The sequence below is a fragment of the Dipodomys spectabilis genome, unplaced genomic scaffold, assembly GCF_019054845.1.
Source record: "Dipodomys spectabilis isolate Male_0828 unplaced genomic scaffold, ASM1905484v1 ptg000098l, whole genome shotgun sequence".
NCBI lineage: Eukaryota > Metazoa > Chordata > Mammalia > Rodentia > Heteromyidae > Dipodomys > Dipodomys spectabilis.
The window spans coordinates 2,400,520-2,420,159 of NW_024870775.1; the positions used below are offsets into that span (position 1 = coordinate 2,400,520).

General features: G+C 38.6%; 1 protein-coding gene across 1 annotated transcript in view; it reads right to left on the minus strand.

Annotated features, from left to right (window-relative positions):
• Window positions 1-18,941, minus strand: part of LOC122113612 (aminopeptidase O (putative)) — a 344,600-nt gene extending 325,659 nt beyond the window's left edge. Inside the window, exon 1 of the mRNA XM_042686676.1 lies at window positions 18,881-18,941. The gene's annotated coding sequence lies outside the window, so the exon portion shown is untranslated. The remainder of the gene's footprint in view (window positions 1-18,880) is intronic.
• Between the last annotated feature and the right edge of the window lie 699 nt (window positions 18,942-19,640).

A 19,640-nucleotide genomic window follows, 5' to 3' on the forward strand; every position in this document is an offset into this window, starting at 1 on the left:
TCTTTATCTTTGATGTCTCATAATTTTACCTAGTGTGCCTGAAAATAAGGCTTGCTTTTGGCTTGCTCAAGATTCAGGGTGCCCCTACAGTGGATAGTTTTCAATAGCAGCTTAGAAAGTTGGGAAAAGTGACATAAACTTGGAAGTGGTTATGTAGAAATTATTCAGTATGAAAAACAAAACATTTCTGAAAGAAATGAAGAGAGCCTAGGTGCCCTTGAGACAAAAATTAAAGGATTTAATATAAACAACTGGAGTATAAGAAGGATAGGTGAAAGAGAAGACATGGCAAAATACATTGTTAAAAGGAAAACGAAACAGTAATAAGCACAACCAGCACTTAGACTAAATCAACTACCATTTTCTAATTTTTAAAAAAACTAGGTTTTCATGGAGAAATTGCTGATTCTAGGACTGGGGCAAGGAAATATAGGATGGGTCTAGAGCATTATATAGGAGAAATAGGAAGAAGGGAAGAAAGGGAAGAAGGGAAGGAAGAAGGGAAGGATTGAGGGAAGGTGGGAAGGAGGGAGGGAGAAAATAAAGGAAGGACAAGAGGGAGAGAGAAGGGAGGGGAGGGACACTGGACATCTCAAAAAGACTCAGGAACCTACTTGAAAAAACTTACAATGGCTGAAACAATCTGAGCAAATAAAGGATAATATTTAATTAGATAAAAGGTAGTATTTAATTAGAACCCAAGAAATAAAATATATAAGACTATTCTAATATAAACAAATGATTGCATAAGTAACCAGAGGACAAACCTTCCTACAGAAGAATTCCAAATAACACATTTAGATAATATCTCTTCTAGGAAGTAGAGTTTATTTCTCTTCAGCTATGGGCTGACCTTAGTGACTTGCTTCCAAAGAATAAGGAATGAAAAAGGAAACATTAACTTTATAATGGAGAGATCAAGCAGATCTCTATAGTATTTCCCAAACCTATAACCTCAGTGCACACATTAGAAACTATCAGGAAAGTTCACACTGAAGGACATCCTATAAAACATATGACCAGTACTTTTCAAAAGCATCAAGGCTACAAACATCAAGTAAAATCTGAAAATCTATTACAGAGTCTAGAGGATGTCTCATAAAATGAAATATGGGGTGCTTGGAATGTGGCTTAGTGGCAGAGTGATTGCCACATAAACAGAAAACACTGGAAGTGACACTGTGGCTCAAATGATAGAGCAAAAGAAGCTCAGGGACAATACTTAGGCCCTGAGTTCAAGCCACGGGAATGGCAAAAAAAAAAAAAAAAAATAGTGGACTCCTAAATGGGATTCTAAAGCAGAAAGGAAAAAATGGGGGGCAACAGTGGAAAACTATAGTTAATAGCATTGTACAACATTATTTTTATTTTATATACCATAAGTGCATAAAATATGAACCTGAGAGGAAGCTGGGTATATCAAAACTCCATACACTGCCACTGCAGCTTTTTAGTAAATCTAAAAGTATTCCAATTCCAAAAGAAACTTTAAGAACTGTTGCTATTGATCTTGCTAGCTATGTCCTTTGCCTTGCAGAAGCTCTGCAGTTTCATGCAATCCCATTTGTCCAACCTTTCTTTGATTTGTTGTGCTTCTGGGTCTCTATTAAGAAAATTTCAGCCTGTGCCAAAGAGCCCGAGAGTTCCTCCTATTCTTTCCTATAATGTTTTCATGGAGTCTGCTTTTATTTCGAGGTCTTTGATCCATTTGGAGTTGATTCTGGTGCAGGGTGATATATATGGATCTAGCTTTAGTTTTCTACAAGTGATTAACTAATTTTGCCAGCACCATTTACTGAAAAGGCTGTCTTTCTTACATTCTATTTCTTTAGCTCCCTTGTCAAAGATTAGGTGGCTATAGGTCTGTGGGTTCATTTCTGGGTCTTCAGTCCTATTCCATTGGTCCTCAGGTCTGCTCTTGTGCCAGTACCAAGCTGTTTTGATTACTACGGCTTAGAATTCTATGCCTCTGTCAGAAAGAATGACATTGCCTTATTTGTTAGGAAACAGAAAGACTTGGAAAAAATTGTATTAAGTGAAGTAAGCCAGGCCCAAAGAAACAGGTCCCATGGTTTCCCTTGTTTGCAATGACTAGTACATGTCTAGGACAAGCAGAGAAGGTCAAAGGTTATGTACATATGACCATATGAGATAATGTTAAGCAAAATGTACCCCAAGACAGGGACACGGTGGTTTTTCCTTTCTTGCTAGTGTTTTTAATGTACTTATAATGCACTATGTGATTGTTTTGTTTCTTTGGTATGTTCTTCCCCCATGATATAACCCCTGTTTTCACTGGATTTGATGCCGGTGTCCTGCATCTTGTATATACATTTGTGTAATTTAGGGAGGGGAAGGGATATTGTGGAACACATAAATGGGGATGCAGGTTGACACACTGTGATGGCGAGATGTACAGGACACTATGCTGAAAGTGAACTTTAAAATGTCGGGGGGGGGCGTTTGGGAGGAGTTGGGGAGATGGGGAGGGAAGTGATGGTAGGGGGAAAACAAAGGAGGAGGTAACAATGCTCGCTACAAAATGTACTCATTACCCTACTCATGTAACTGTAACCCCTCTATACAACATTTAAATATATAACTTGCTTACTGGAGCAACTGTTGGCCTAAGGCAAAATGACATTAAGGTTATACTTTAAGCTGGACATGTTAGTGTATGTTTAATGACAACACCTAGGAGGTGTTTGAGGCCAGCCTGAGCTGAGAGGAGAAGGGATGGGAGAGAGAAGAGAGAAGGGAGAGAGAAAGTGGGGAGGGGGGGAAGGGAGAGAGGGGAGAAGAGAGCAAGAAAACCTTAAAGCTGAAACCATTCTAAAATAGCACAATTAGGCCAAGAAAATGACCATTGACATAATTTTAATCTTTTAATTTAGGGTATGCCTTTGGGCATTTTATTTGGTTCCTAGTATTTTAACTTTAAGCGTTTCCCCTTTGTTCCTTTCTTCTTACTTTTCTTTTACTTTGAGTTAAAAAATAATGTGAAAACATAAAACTATATATCTTAGCTTGTACAAGAACAGAAATCAAATTCCCCCTAGAACAGTAATTCTAGCATGCTCCAGTACACACACACACACACACACACACACACACACACACACACACACACACACACACACTATAAATACATGCTACAATAGGGCTTTTCATTGCAAAATTCATACCCAAGAGGCAATGTCATTTATCACCGAGTAAATAATGCAAGATAGGAGGAGGATTTTGCTTTATTCCTTTAACTATAAATAAAAATAAGTAGCACTTTGTTGGATTACCACATGTGGTATGATATTAACTTAAATCTCAAACTTTAAGCCAAACTGTAAATAGGATAAACTGTGCTCTCTGGCCTCAAGTTTTAAATAGTCCCTTTTCTTTAAATTCATTGCTTTCACGAAGCATATAAGGGTGACTGCATATAATTTGTAATTACGTAATGAAAGACTCTTTTGTGATAATGTATACACAAAAAAGGAAAAAAATGAAAGAAAACAAAACTGGAATTAATGTTGTTGTGGGAATTATAAAAAGTCCCTGTGATGAAGAGCAAGGAAGTAAGGCCAAAGCAGACTCTGAATCAAAGACCTTTTTGAGGATAAAGAAAGCAAATCACTGTCAGCTGGGCTTGATTTATATATTATAAACAGTCATGGGGGAGGAGAAGTCTACCACATAAACACCAGAAACAAAACCTGATTTTACTCCCACCAGCACATGCCTCTCTCCTGGATCTGCTTAAACCTGATGTGGTGATGGTCTTCAGCTTCCCTAGTGTCACTGTATGTTTACGCCAGCTATCCAGATCACATCCAAGCACATACATAACATTCCTCTTTAGCACTTAATGAGTTTATGTTCACATTATCAGCAGGCATCAGGTTGCAGAGATCAGAGTGGAAGTGATTTCAGTCTATTTTCAAGGAAGAAATAATTTTTCCCTTTGTTACTTGCTTACAACGTAGAATATGTTTCAGTTCTCTACAGAGTACCACTTAAACCTAATTACAGTAGAGTGATCAGAAAAGGATTCCTTGGAGAGCATATTACAGTGACATGAAATGAGATTTCACATTTCTCGACATTTTCAAGAAGTTATGTCTGCCCAATCAAGGAGCTAAGAAGGCTATTTTACCTACTGAACTACAACACAATTTCTCCTTAGGCAATGTGTCTGGGTGTTTTTATATATTTGTTATTTGATATATTTGTTTCTTGACATTATGATAAGTAAAGATTTCACATCTTACATCTTGCCCATCATCCTAGCTTCTTGGGAGGTAGTTGAGGCAAGACTACCATCTCAACTCAAGCTGGGTGTGTTGTGGTGTGCCTGTGTGCCTACGTAGGAGGTTGTAGATTGGAAGATCATAATCTGAAGCCATCCCTGGGCAAAAATACAAGTCCCTACCTGAAAAATAAAGAAAAAAAGGTACAAAATGCACCCTATACAAATTAATCACTTCCAGTACATTCCTAGACCCCCTTAATTCTCTCTTTTTGGTAGGTTTCATCATGCTGCTTTCACTCACGCACACACACATGCACGCACCACTTTCTCTTCACCCTCATGTGTGTGTATATGTATATATATATTGATATATATGATATGTGTATATACCTTTTCACCTCCTTCTCTCTCAGTCCTCATATCATGCCACTCTTTTACATTCATGTCTTATTGTTATCATCATTACCATCATCGCTACCATCATCATTATCATTTTAGGTCCAGATTCCACAAATAAGTGAAAATATATGATACGTGGCTTTCATAGTTTGGCTAATCTCACTCTATACGACAGATCCTGGTCCCATTCATTTTCCTGCAAATGATGTAATTTCATTTTCATTTTTCTTTTTTACTGAGTAATATGTACCTTATTTTCTTTATCTACTCATTGGTTGTTGGGTTTAATTGCAATTTTAACAGATACTACTTTAGTTCAGAATTTGTTAGTACAATTCCAAATACTCAAATCTTTAAACTACCCTATATTTATATGTTAGCCATTTTAATTTTTCCATAATGCTTATCTGTAAAATCCATAACTCCAAAAGGATCTTAAAAATAATTAAGGATAATCTGTCTTTGCGAAGGTAAAGGGGGCACAAAAGCAGAGGGAATAAGAGTGAACAAATGCAGCAGTACTAATCACTACACATTATGCTGAAAATAAACTATACAAACTTGTGGGTGAGGATGGGAGGGAAAAACTGGGAGAGAGCAAAGGAAGGGGTGACACTGTCCAAAAATAAATGTACTCATTACCTGACTTATGTAACTGTAACGTCTCTGTACTTTTAATAACAATGTATTACTTTGTACTTACTATAACAATTTAAAAAACCATTGAGGATAATGAGGAAAAATAGAAGCTAAAGAAAGTGTGGGCAACCTGTGGACAGTCTGGGGAAAAACAATTCCACAAGAAGGGTAGACAACACAGTTCTAAAATGAGAGAGAGGGGATAGGCCCATACTGTACACCTGCCCCAGGAAGAAAACATGAAGAAGCTGACCTGGATTGGAGAAGCAGTCTTACCTACATAAAACTGCATAATATTACAATATTTCACATATTTATATTATTAACTGTTAAGGCTAGAATCATGATTAATAATGATAGGTAAATGTCCTAACACAGCGTTCCATATATAATAAGCAACATACGATCCAGAAACCACTCTTAATACCAGAAATGTGAACAGAGAGATTTTCTAGGAATGTGAAAGTTGGTGAAAAGGTATGTAAGAATAGAAAAATCAGAAAACAAAACAGGGCCCGGACATGGTGGCACACACCTATAATCCTAGTTTTGGGAGATAAGAGATTGAGAGGATTATGATCCTCAAGCCCCATCTCAACCAACAAAAAAGCTGGGTGCTATGGTATGCACCTGACTTCCCAATTATACAGTAAGTGTAAGTAAGGTATCAAAGTTCAGGCCAGCACTGGCAAAATATGAAACCCTATTCAAAATAGTAACAAAAGCCAAAAGAGCTAGGGGCATGGCTCAGGTAGTAGAGTGCCTTGCCCATCAAGTGCAAGGTCCTGAATTCAAAACCCTGACTTACTTAACTGTAACCCCTGTGTACATCACCTTTACAAAAACAAACAAACAAACAAATACCTGCGTTCAAATCCCCAGTACCACAGAAGAAAGCAAACCCAGATTTTAGGCCTACATATAACCTAGCAGAAGTACTAGAAGTACCAAGGTTGTTAACATACAGTGTTTTCAGCTGAGTGTCTCCCCACTACAAGCCAGAAAAAGAATAAAACTTCCACGGCTAAGCTCTTCATGACTGAAGGGGTAGCTGTCAAGTACCAGCCCCAGACCTCTGAACAACTGAATAACCTGTTCTTATGCCCAATTCTCACATGATTTCCTCTGAAACTCTGAAACCTAGTCACACAAGTTCAGTCACTGTCCCAGTACAGATTGGTAAATTACAGATTGGTAACAATAGCAGATGCAAAAGGAAGGATCATTATTCTAGAGCTTTGCAAATCATAGGCCCAAGATAAGTTACTGCTGATCACTTCTGTGGCCATAATTCAATTAATTTAGCTTTTATTTTAACAGACCACCCAGTGATTTTAAGGATGCTAAGATAAAAATTAGCAAAACATTTTAAACGCTGCTAGAACTAGTATAATTTATTATTGTCTATAAATATTCATGCTGAAAACAGCTCTAGATTAATAGTGTTTGGTTACAGGGTTCAGTACATAAAAATGAAGAGTAAAAATAAAGATTAGAAAAAATTAAAACATACCCAAACTATCAGCTTTTTCAGTAAGATTTAATCTTCTAAAAATGTTTAAAACAACTATTTAAATATGAACCATTTTTAAAAATTCATTCCTTAAAGAAGTAATGTGACAATATTTCTTGAATTAATAATAAATGTTCTGAGACAAACAGCCTTTCTCTTAGGAGAATATATTTTATCAGCAAAAAAGGAACTAAAGATACAGATTCTTCAAATCCATAATCAGGAGAGATTCTAAATCTAATTCCCACTAATAACATCAATTTCCTCTAAAACACATCTACAGAGTTATCACGTGACTATTTTAAAGCTCCAGATATACTCAATATTACTTTTTAAACACAACAAAACAACTCAAATGCTCTTTGACTCATGAGTGGGTAAGCCAAATGTACACTATCTACAAAATGGAATGTTATTCAGCCACAAAAAGGAGTAAGTGCCAATATGCTACCGTATGGTCATTATAAAGGTGTTGTACAGAGACATTACAGTTATATAAGTCAGGTCATATGAATGATTTTTTAAAATATAATGCTATGTGAAAGAAAGAAGATACGAAAATACATACATGTTTTATAATTCCATTTATATAACATGCCCAGAAAAGATAAATCCACAGGAATAGATAGTAGTAATTGCCAGAGACTTCTAGAGTTTACAGGGATTCCTTTTAGAGTTATGAAAACATTGAACAATTGGACAGTGGTGATGATTGTACAGTTCTGTGACTATACTGAAATTGTATACTCTTTTTTAATTTTTTGTGCCAGTCCTGGGGCTTGAACCGAGGGTGTGGGCACTGTCTCTGAGCTTCTGTGCTCAAGGCTTGCACTCTACTACTTGAGCCACAGCTCCACTTCCAGCTTTTTGGTGATTAATTGAAGAGTCTCACAGACTTTCCTGCCTCAGTTGGCTTCAAACTACAATCCTCAGATCTCAGCCTCCTGAGTAGCTAGGATTACAGGTATGAACCACTGGCATCCTGCTAGAATTGCATACTGTTAATGAATTAATAATAAGTTAATAATAATAATAATAATAAAATAAAAAGTTCTTAAAAACCTTCAGTAATTTTTCCTGCAAGTGTCCTAGAGAAGATAGAATATTTTACTTAATTTGGAAAAGTCAGAAAATGTATATAAATAATATTTTACAAACTCAGTGCTTTAAAAAGACGATGTACATATTCCTTTAAATGGAATTTTCAGTTAAAAACTACATTTTGCCAAAGGTACATTTCCTTTGAATGTAACATAACACTTCAACTGCATAATTCATTTTGTATATTGAAGACAGTTTTAAAATTGTGAGCCTGTGTGTGAAACAGTACTTCCAAACTTAACATACATATTACCATGCTGTTGTCACATGTGTGTGTGGGTATGTGTACGTGTGCCTGTATGTGTGCGCGTAAGTCCTAGGGTTTGAACTTAGGGCCTGAGTACTGTCCCTGAGCTTTTGTGCTCAAGCCTAGAGCTCTACCAATAAAGGCTTCACTTCCAGCTTTTTAGTGGTTCGAGAGGAATCTCAGGCACTTTCTTTCCCAGGCTGGCTTTGAACCACAATCTCAGATCTCAGCCCCATGAGTAGTAGGATTACAGGTGTGAGCCACCAGACCTGGCATATATTTCTTTTTTTGGCAGTCCTAGCATTTGAACTGAGGGTCTTGAGGCTGGCACTCTACTGCTGAGCCAGCTCTGGTTTTTGCTACTGGCTTTTGCATCCAATTCAGCATACACCTAAGCCACTGTAGTCTTCCCATCATTGCTAGGATGACAGTTACTACATCCTGCTTCTTCAATGGAGATAAGCATCTCACACATTTTTTCTGCTTGGGCTGACCTAGAACTGCAATCCTTCTGATCTCAGCCTCCCCATATAGTTCAGGATGAAAGAAACATGCCACTGAACCAGCTATGAGTTGAGAAAAAGGGCTCTCAAACTTTTCTATCCCAGTTGGCATAAAATGCTCTGGATTTCCCAAGTAGCTGGGATTACAGTTGTGAGTCATCAATGCCTGGGTCTACCTTGAGTAGTTTTGCCTCTTCAAATCATATGGTATTACTTATTAAACATTTTTCTTACCTTATTTTTATAACCTTACCTTTAGCAATAATGCATAAAATCATAGGTTTAATATGGTAACTTTTTTGTCAGATATTAAAATAAATATGAAAGACCTAAAGTAAATTTAAAAGATTTAGCTGAGTACTAGTGGCTCAGGCCTATAATCCTAGCTACTCAGGAGGCTGAAATATGAGGACTGTGGTTCAAAACCAGCCCAAGCAGGAAAGTTCATGAAACTCATCTCCAATTAACCAGCAAAAAGCTAGTGTGTGGTTTAAGTGGTAGATGCTAAAATTGAATGGAAAAGCCAAGTGAGCGCATGTCTATTCTATTCTCTCTCATTCTCTCTCTCTCAATCTCTCTCTCTCTCTCTCTCTCACACACACACACACACACACAGTAATAGGGAAATTAGACTGTTCAGAAAAACTACTATTTTTCTCCCTAACGTGAGGGCTCTAGTGTGTGAGCTTGGATTCTTTTTAGGTTTTGCATGTGGCTTTGAGATTATGTGAAAAGGTATACTTCTCCAATACTTTCTTAAGAATCTTCATTACTAGCCCCAGTCCTGGGCTTGAACTCCGGGCCTAGGCACTGTCTCTGAATTCCTTTTGCTTAAAGCTAGCATTCTACCATTTGAGCCAGAGCTCTATTTCCAGATTTTTCTGTTGATATGGTACTAAAGAATGGAACCCCAGGCTTCACGTAAGCTAGGCAAGCACACTACCACAAAGCTACATCCCCAGCCCCAGCAACTAAGATTCTTATCTGTGAATATTCTCAGAAATTCATAAAAACATTTATATCTCAGAATTCCCCAAAGTAAAAATTATAATCAGATAAGTCATCTCTCTCCCTGGGAATCCAGCAGTTTTTATTCAGTGTGGTCCAAGGACTGCATATCCTAGAATCAATGTCTGAAGAGGCTGGTGGGAGTGGCATTTGGTAAAAATGCAGACTCTCAGGGGTTAGAAGTAGAATGTCTGCCTAGCAAAAGTGAGGCCCCAGTTTGTCAATATTTAAGACTGTTAAAAAGAAAAAAAAAATCTACTCTCTTGGATATTGTCAGATCTACTAAATCAGAATCAACAAAGATATTGGCCAAACACCAGATTTTGAATCAGATGCCCAAACAATTCTTATGTACCTAATGTTTCTGAACCAATCAGCAACTTGAACCAACTCAAGCCTACAAAAATGGGATTCTCACATTCACTGTATAAACTTTAAGAAAAAAAAGAACTGAGGATAAATATTTGAAATGAGAAAGCAAGCAAAGGGAAAAGCTCTCCTCCATTAGAATCTGGCAGAACTGAGACTCCAGGTAAACTGCAGCATGAACTGGGTATTTCTCCACCTACAAGAACACCACTACCTACTACTGTTATCTATAGGGAAAAAGTCTTTTCTGTTCTCAACTTGAAACATAATGAGAAATGCCATCCCCACATTAAGAATAAAGGATGTTCTAGAACTTAAAGTTACATGTAAGGAAGTTTTCATTTGATTTTTTAAAATACTTTTCCACTACAATCAGGTTGAATTGGTTGAGTCAGTGGTTCACAAACTTGGATGTAAACAAAGAGTTGCCTGAAGAGCTTGTTAAAACACAAGACTACTGAGCCCTAAGAATTTGCATTTCAATCTTCCCTAGACAGTCCATGAATCAGAGGTTATATAAAAATATGGCAAATCAACAGTAGACACAAATACTTATTTGTGTCTATAAAAATCCTATTTTGAAATAAAAACAAAATAAAATGGGGAAAAAAGCATTTTTATTTCTAATAAGTCCCATGAGATACTGTTAACTCTTGGTCTAGAGATGAGACTTTGAGAACTACTGGCTCAAGGCTGGTTCCCAATCAGCACTATTAGCATTCACTGTAAATTTCAACTATGCTACAAAATACTTGCATCTGGCAAATGTAAGACTGTTACTGCTTAATATATTGAGGAAGTTCTGGTCATTCAAAACATATAGTAAATATGAGTAATACATATGTTCTTTCATGGCAATCACAGAGATTAGTATCCTTCTTTTCGCTCCCAATTCCTGTCCTCTGTCTGACCTACAGTCCCCACTTCTTACCCTGAACCAACAATCTTTTGTCATCTCTGTAGCAAATGATATTTCCTACTGCAGGAAAACCATAGGAAGGGCAAGAGGTCTCTCTGTTCCTGTCCTAGTGAACTATACTGAGAGAGATCAGGGCAGGCTGCCTCCACTTCAAGATTTATTTGGTGATCATGTCACAAGGCAGCAGCTGTACAGATGAACTCAGCAAGGACTACACCCATAGCCAAAATGAGGTCAAGGATAAACCCAAAAATTCTCTAGAAATGTCAGAAGCATTTAGATTTCAATATTTACCTCTTGTTCTTTGTGGGAGTAAATATATACACAGTGACATACATACATTTCCCATTCTGAGATAGATCCAGATTTATACACCGCAGATTGGTATTCGTTCTCATGAAATGGCTTTTTAATTAATCGCAGTAACATTTAACTGCAGATAGCACTGGTGACTCATGCCTATAATCTTAGCTACTCAGGAAGCTGAGGTCTGAGGATCAGGGTTTGAAGCCAGCAGGGCAGTATTGTCCATGAGACTCTTTTTTGGGGGCGGGGGGGTCCAGTTGTGGGCCCTGAACTCTGGGCCTGGGCGCTGTCCCTCAGCTCTTCAGCTTAAGGCTAGCACTCTACCACTTGAGCCACAGCACCACTTCCGGCTTTTTTTCCTATGTGGTGCTGAGGAATCGAACCCAGGGCCTCGAGCATGCAAGGCAAGTGCTCTACCACTGAGCCACCTTCCCAGCCTCAAGAGACTCTTATCTTTGATTAACCACTAAAAAGCTAGAAGTGAAGCTGTGGCTCAAGTGGTAGAGCACTAGCCTTGATCACAAAAACATGAGGACAGTGGCCTAGGCCCCAAGTTCAAGCCCCAAGATTGGCATCAAACTACACTCCTACCATCAGGTTCTCTGTATGGTGAAATTAACATATGTTCAGTTCATATTTTCCAAGACAAGAAATTTCAATAAATTTCTGGTAATTCAAAAGCTCTTTGGAGCAAGTTAAGGAAATGCATTTGCTATGTCAAATATCTATGGACGATACTGAAGAAGAAACTCAATCATCTTTTAAATATGAACATGCAAATGGGTATCCACAATTTGGGTACCATGTTAAAATTTATCAGGAAATTTTAAATATTAGATTGAATAGTTTATTTACATTTGAAATGTCATTCCTTATAGAGACTAAGATGCATATGCTATGGGGGAAAAAAAAAAGAAGAAACCTGGAGACCAGAGAATTACACCAATTTGTAGAAGAGACATAGAATGCTTTTAGTGTTGGCCATAAGCTGGTTAAATGCTGTAACTACTACAGACCATTACAACTTACTCTGAAGTCTAAATGTACAATTTTTAAAAATCACTATTAAAAAACTAAACACAGCATGGTATTTCCAGAATTTAATATACATTCTTTATTAGAAAAATGTTAAGCCATGTTTCAAATTTAAAAAAAAAACAAACATGTCCTTTGGCATCCATTTATTCAAATGTGACCATTGACAGATCTTAGACTTGGCTAAAACTGAACATGTGCAAATGGCGTATAGACTGTTCCATGTCATCTGACATTAGAGAACAATCAGTAGGATGGGCTGCTGCTGCTATTTCATGTCCTCTTTTGTTATACTTGTGGGTCTGTCTATATTCTGTATTCAGTTTGAATGTGTTTTCATGACCATTATAAGAATCCATTTTTCCTTCAACTGAAGTGCTAGGTCCTAGCACTTCTGTATGAAATACTGGTTACCACATTTTATCTTTTACAGTGCTGGGGATCAAACCCAGTGTTTGGGGCAGCTGGTCGGACCCCCATCCGAAGTGGAGGGGGGAGCAAATCCACCGGAGGTTCTATCCCGGGTTTTGCAAACCATATGAAAGAATCCTTCATGACCATCCTAGGGGACCACCCAGAGGCAGGTAGGAACAGGAGGAACATTAGTGTAATGATTATTAGAGGGGCCATATCTCCCCGGGAGAGAGCTCATAGCATCTGGCCCCATCCAAGTCACAGGTAGGTCTGGGGGAAGTGAGGACAGAAGTGAGGTAAAATGAATGCAGCAGGTAGGTCTGGGCAGAGAGAGGGAGTGGCCAGCTGTTAAGGTGGCTGTTCCAGGGCGAGGAGAAGCTCAGGTCTGGATGGAGCTGAGGACCAAAGGTAGGGATAATACTAATGTTCTACCACTGAACTAGCTACATTCCAGCCTGGTCATCATTCTTTTTGTGTGTATGTGTTGGTCCTGGAGCTTGAATTCAAGGCCTGGAAGCTGTATCTGAGCATTTTTGTACAAGGTTACCATTCTACCATTTGAGTCCCAGCCCCACCTCTAGCTTTTAGTGGTTAATTGAAGATAAGAGTTTTACAAACTTTCTTGCCGAGGCAGGTTTTTAACTGTGATTCTTAGATCTCAACCTCTGGAGTAACTAGATTTACAGGTATAAACCACCAGCACCCAGGCCCAGTCATCATTCATTATTAAGGCAATAAGGGAGCCTTTTCCTTAGGCTCCCTTATATCTAAGTGTGCAATAGATCAACTTCATAAAAAAACTTGGACAAGAATAAATTAAAATTAAAATAAGTTGAAACATCAATATTTGTGAGATATAGTAAGTCAGGGCTTTTCATGCCATTTACATATATCCTTTTTTGCAAGGACAACACTAATGGTATAATAACAAAACCTATTATCAGCTTGTATCCGTAGAAAATGTAGGGTTTTGTTTTGTTTTGTTTTCAATCCTTTGAAACAGAGGTGGGAGTTGGTACTCATTCGTTCTTAATTTTTAGAAATAGTTTTTAACCCCATTAAGACAAGATTTAAGAAAAGAAACAAGTTCACTGATGTCTGAACATTACCAAATTTAGGGAAAATCCTTAAAATGTGTATCTCACACGTTTCTTATGTTCTCTGTACTGAGTCTACTGAAATTAGTTCTTAAAACTACACTCATTAAAAACAAGTAAGAAGAAAGCAAGAAGAAAACAACAGAATAGTGAATAAAAGGCAGAGAAAGAGGAAAGCTAAGAGTCATAAGATTTCAGTACATATTCACATTCTCCTAACAGAACAGATTTCACAATCAGACACCTAAATGTAAAAGAAATGGTTTTAAGTTAGCTCCCAGAGCACAGAAACCAGAGCTTTTTGAAAAATAATAGAGGTAAAAGAATCACAAAATAACATCAAGAAAATATTGAAAAAGAACAAAGAACTATTCACCTAAAATTGCTATAAAAACCAAGTTAGATAAATCTCAGGACAAGTTAAAGGAAATGACTGCATCAGGAAGAGCAGAGAAGCACTTCCCAGGTACAATAAGGAAGCAAATATTCAGAAAGCTTCAGTTCTGGTCTCATTTAAAAACTCTTAAGCTCTTGTAACCATGGCATTTACTTGCTTCATAACTACAGACAGGAAAATGTATCTAAATTTCTCTCTCAAAATCATCTAGTCATTGCCAACAATCTGCACCTTTACTACACTCAAACTAATAGTCTTTTTTTTAACGTTAGAAAACATGATTGATAAATCCACAGTACATGTAAAATAAAGTACTATAAATACATTAAGTGATGAGTAATGATGATAACACAGACACAATCATAATCTAGTTTTTCATTATTGTGATGATTACTATATAATTCTGGGAGAAACTTATAGTAAAAACTGAGATTGAAAATTGGTTGCTGAAATATCTTACTTAGGCTTTTTACATTATTTTTAATGTTTGTTTCTTTTTAATCTTATTTTGGGGTAGAGACATAGTAGGGGGGCTAGAATTCTAGACCTTGTGTTTGCTAGGCTCTACCACTGAGCCATGCTTCCAGCCTTATTTCACACTCTTTTCCAGACAATGTTCCTCTTCTTGCCCAGGCACATGCTTGGACTGCAATACCCATATTTTAGGCTTCTCATCATAGCTATGATGACAGGAGCATGTCCAACTTCTTACACAGAGATGGGATGTCAAAGGCTTGTCTTCTTGTTCTGGCCTAGACCACAATCCTCCATTCTCAAGCTCCCACCTAGCTATGATTACAAGCATGTGCCACCAAATCCAAAAAAAATTTTTACCATCAAAACCAGAACTACAACACATTCTTGTACCATACCACAAACTCGTTTGCATCTATTCCCTTTTATTTCCCCCATTTCCCTAGGAAAGTAGAAGTATCCCTTATACTTCATCGTTTAATTGTGACCTCTACTCTGAGTATCAATCAAATCTTGTTGCTCTCCTTTGGGTCCTTTCTAAATTAGTAAATTCTGTAGGTTCTGTCAGCCCTTAATTTGGGAACATTAACACAATTATCAAACCATCTTTAATATTCTCTTTTCTCTTAGTATTTGTGGTTTCATTCTCTCATATGTTCCTGCTTTTTTGGCTCTTCCTTCTCCCACTTTTTAGATGTAGATGAGTCCTGCAGTTCTAGCTTCAAATCTTACTTGACTGCAATCCATGTAGGAGAACTTCAAATCTCAGAGATCCCAGACCTGATCTCTTTTAATTACACTTTGCCTAGTGAATGACACCACCATGTACCCAGCTGCCCAAGCAAGAAGAATCCTGGGATCATGGTTGATTTCTCACTCACTCATATAAACAATCTCTGTAATGTCAATTGAAGTTATCTCTTGTATCTTCCCATCAGTTCATTCTCTCTGCAATCAGTCTAATACAGGACCTTATCTCTCATCTAGAATACATTATTATAGGAATTATAATTAAGTACATAATGAGTAAAAGGCTTAGAGGTTCCTCTTAGAAGCAAGGACACTACACAAACATAGTGAGGTATGATTCCAAATAACAAAGACACCAGAATTCTTTTTACAGAATGGATTCTGATATGAGACAAATATAGGCAGATCACTTTAAAAATCTCAAGCCTGAGAATTTTCAACTGTCTAACAATGGGGAAAAGATACAAATCTAAGGGCCCTTTGACCCCTTAACACTTATTCTGCGATTCTCCTACCAGATATTACTTGTGACATATACAAGACATTGCTGGTGCCAAAAGGAGCAGGCTGACTTGCCTCTTTGGATCCCAAAACATATCAAGTACATCCTGAGTTATTACTTTTGAAAAAAACCTTTGCTTTTAAATGTCAAAGAAATTAAATGTAAGCAAAGAAAAAGCCAAGAAAAAATCATAATGAAATTGATTGTGTATATATATCTGCTCCTTAAAATACTTCCTTAAGGAATCAAACAACACAAAGTAATGTTAGCAGCAAAATGAGTGTGCCATAAACCATTCTGACAGTCACTAATATTATGAACAAAAAGCTCACCCCTAAACAGCGATCTCAGAGCATTTGAATTGTGCAATACACAGTCAAACACAGTAATATTTTTTTCTTTACACACACACACAAAGAAATCTTCAAAAAGTTTCAGGATCTGCATTTCAAAGACCAGGCTCTCAGAGAAGATTAAAAACTAAGCTGGGCAAATATAGTCTGGCTTCCACTTTAATGGTACCATCTCATTCAAATGAGGCACCTGTTACGCTTTTGACAGTTTAGGTTCAGTTGTTCTTCCATTGCTTACTAAGGTCATAAATCATTGCTTACTGTTTTAAAGACAGTATAAAAGCAGAAGAGAGAAGAAAAGCATAACAGGCTAAACAAAATATAATGCAATCTTGGTACTGACAAAACCTAGAGATAAATTAGCTTTGGAGCAAGACAGCTCAAATTCAAATCTCAATTTCACCATCTACCGGCACATAATTTTAATAATTTACTTAATTTCTGTGTCTTAGTTCCTCATCTATAAAAAGGGAATAGAGTATAATATCTACTATCTGTGACAATGAGAATGAGATCTACTATCTGTGACAATGAGAAATTAATTACCAAAAAAGCAGGAGGCAAACTCAAAATTCAGTTTGAGGGCCAAATGCTAATAAAAATTGCAGAAATTATATTACAGAACAGAACAGTGATGTTCACAAACTAGCAGCATTTAAGAAGGCAAAAACTTGTGCAGTATGTTAAAACAATTCCATTCAGGCCTACTCTCAGTGGGTCATGTCTCTAATCCTAGCTACTCAAGAGACTGAGATCTGAGTAGCAAGGATTGAAGCCAGCCCAAACAGAAAAAAATCCAAGAGACCCTTATCTCCAATTAACTAGCAAAAAGCCAGAATTAGGGGTGTGGTTCAAATGTAGTACACTATTCAAGTGAGTAAAAACACAAGAAAGCATGAGGCAATGAGTTCAAGTTCCAGTAATGGCACAACACACACACACAAAACTTCCATCCTAAATATATGATTTTCATTCCTAAATTCACTTCTTCAGAGCAAAAGGACTTAATGAGCTATTTTATTGCCATTTGCCTAATTCTTTTCCTTCTCTTTTATTTCTGTTTCTTTCTTTCCTCTCTCCCTACTTTCTTTCTCTCTCCCTCTCCTTTCCTCCCTTACTCTCTCCCTCCCTTCCTTCCTTTTCTCCTGGAGTTTGAACCCAGGGTCTTTCAATCAGATGCTCTACCACTTGAGGTTACCCCTGTCCCTTTTGCTTTAGTTTCTTTTTTCTTCTTTCTTGCTTTCATCATTTCCTTTTCCTTCCTTCTTTCTCTTTCTTCCTCTTTCTTCCTTCCTTCCATCCCTTCCTTCCTTCTTTCTTTCTTCCCTCCTTCCTTCCTTTTTGTGGAGAGGAGCTCCATTTGGGGGGGGGGGGGGCCTCGGGCCAACCAGTGGCCCTTTCTATGCCTCCCTTGCATCTAGGAAGAAAAGTACAGGCTTTAAAGTCATATATAGTACTCAATTTAAATCACTGTGCGTTTTCAACAAATTAGTTTCACATAACTCAGCCTGTTCCTCCACACACACCCCATAAATTGAGGCCAACAACCCCTAACTCACTAGGCTGTTGTGTGAACTAGGGAGAAAATACACTAATGGGCACAGTCCAACAAAGTTGCCAAAAAGACAAAGTTGCCAACAAGCAGCTTTATATACTTACCTTATCTTAATTTGTTTCTCAAGTATTGCAAGAAGCCAAAGCAATGGTAAGCTACATGAAATACAATATACTGTATTTTAAAACGGAATGTACTAATAGGACAAGAAAACAAAATAAAACCCCACAAAAGAGATCAAGAATTGAACTGGTCCTTCATTCCATCTACCCCACATCTACTCTGGTTGGTTCTGTAAAGACTCATATTATTTTTTTTTAATCAAGCCTATGAGTCATATTGTTACTTTTTAAGCAATCTAAGCATTCCTACAGGGTTCTATTACTCATTCATTTTGAGGGCTACCTTTGCAAGTGAAATTTGTCATGAGTGCTTGAGAAGAGCAGTATTTTAATGAAGTGCTATTTACAGTTCCATGCATTTCAACTGCTGTATGGGCTCTCCTGTGGATCTTTTAATCTCAAGAGACGTTCATAGGACCACAGCACCACGACGACCACCACACACCCACAAATACATGCATTAATGAATAAACTCCAGCAGGGCGGGGGGGGCGGGTGCTTCCTGGGGACATCAAATCTCCAAAGTTGTTGCTCTCGGTAAGCACCCTCGGGGGCGGGGACCGGTGAAATCGGCAGAATCTGAAACTATTTTTGCTTGTTAAACCAGACAGAGGAGACGCGCTGCTGCGGGGCTAGGAGCGGGGACGCGCTGGCGAGGAGGGCCTGCCCGGAACAGGAGGAGGAGGCGGTAAACAGAGGCCTAGGCCGGGTCTTGGCCCCCCCCCCCCCCCCCCAGGAGAGGAGACAAATCCCCGCGCCATCCCGAGAGCCGAGGAGGCGACAAGTCCTCGGGATAGGTTTCCGCCGCGGTCAGAGAGCACTGAGGAGGGAATGGAGTCGCCACTGATGAAGATGGGGGTAAAAGCGGGCCTTCCGAACGGGAACGCTTTGGAGAGGAAGGCAGCGACCCAACACGGAACGAACAGGTTACCTGTCTCAGCCGCCTGCCCTCCAGTCTCCACTTCCGCAGACTCCGGGTTACTACGGGCTACCCAGGCACGCGCGCGCGTGACGTCATTCATGCGCGCCAGCGGCCGCAATGCTCCCGGCCCGCCTTCCTCCGAGGTAGGTCTGCGCAGGCGCGGAGCTGACTAGACCCTGGAGCTGAACACTTGGCTTGCTTGGGGTCACCGAGCCCTGTTCTGGTGCCCAACTACTACTACTTAGGCTCCCCCCCCCCAATAGTTATTGAATTACAAATGTACACTATTTTTGCCGGTCCTGGGGCTTGAACTCAGGGATTAGTCACTGTCCCTGAGTTTCCTTTGCTCAAGACTAGCTCTCTACCACTTGAGCCACAGCGTCACTTCCGGCTTTTTCTGTTTATGAGGTGCTGAGGAATCGAACCCAGGGCCTCAGGCATGCAAGGCAAGCACTCTACCACTGAGCCACCTTCCCAGCCTCCACGTACACTGTTTATAGTATCTTCAAGTAGTTGTACAAAGGGGTTGCAGTTCAACATCAGTTTATGAGTACAATGCAAGGTCATCCTTTCACACCATCTTTCCTAACACAACCCCCTCATCAATTATCGTGGATCCATTTCACACCCTTTCACCCCTACTTTGATGTCTCAATTTGTAGAGCACCTGAGTGGCAAGAACAAGGCCTTGTGTTCAAACCTCAGTAGCACACACACAAAAAGTCTTTCTTAGTCTTCTCTGCCTCCTCTGCATATGTCTGTAGTTTAA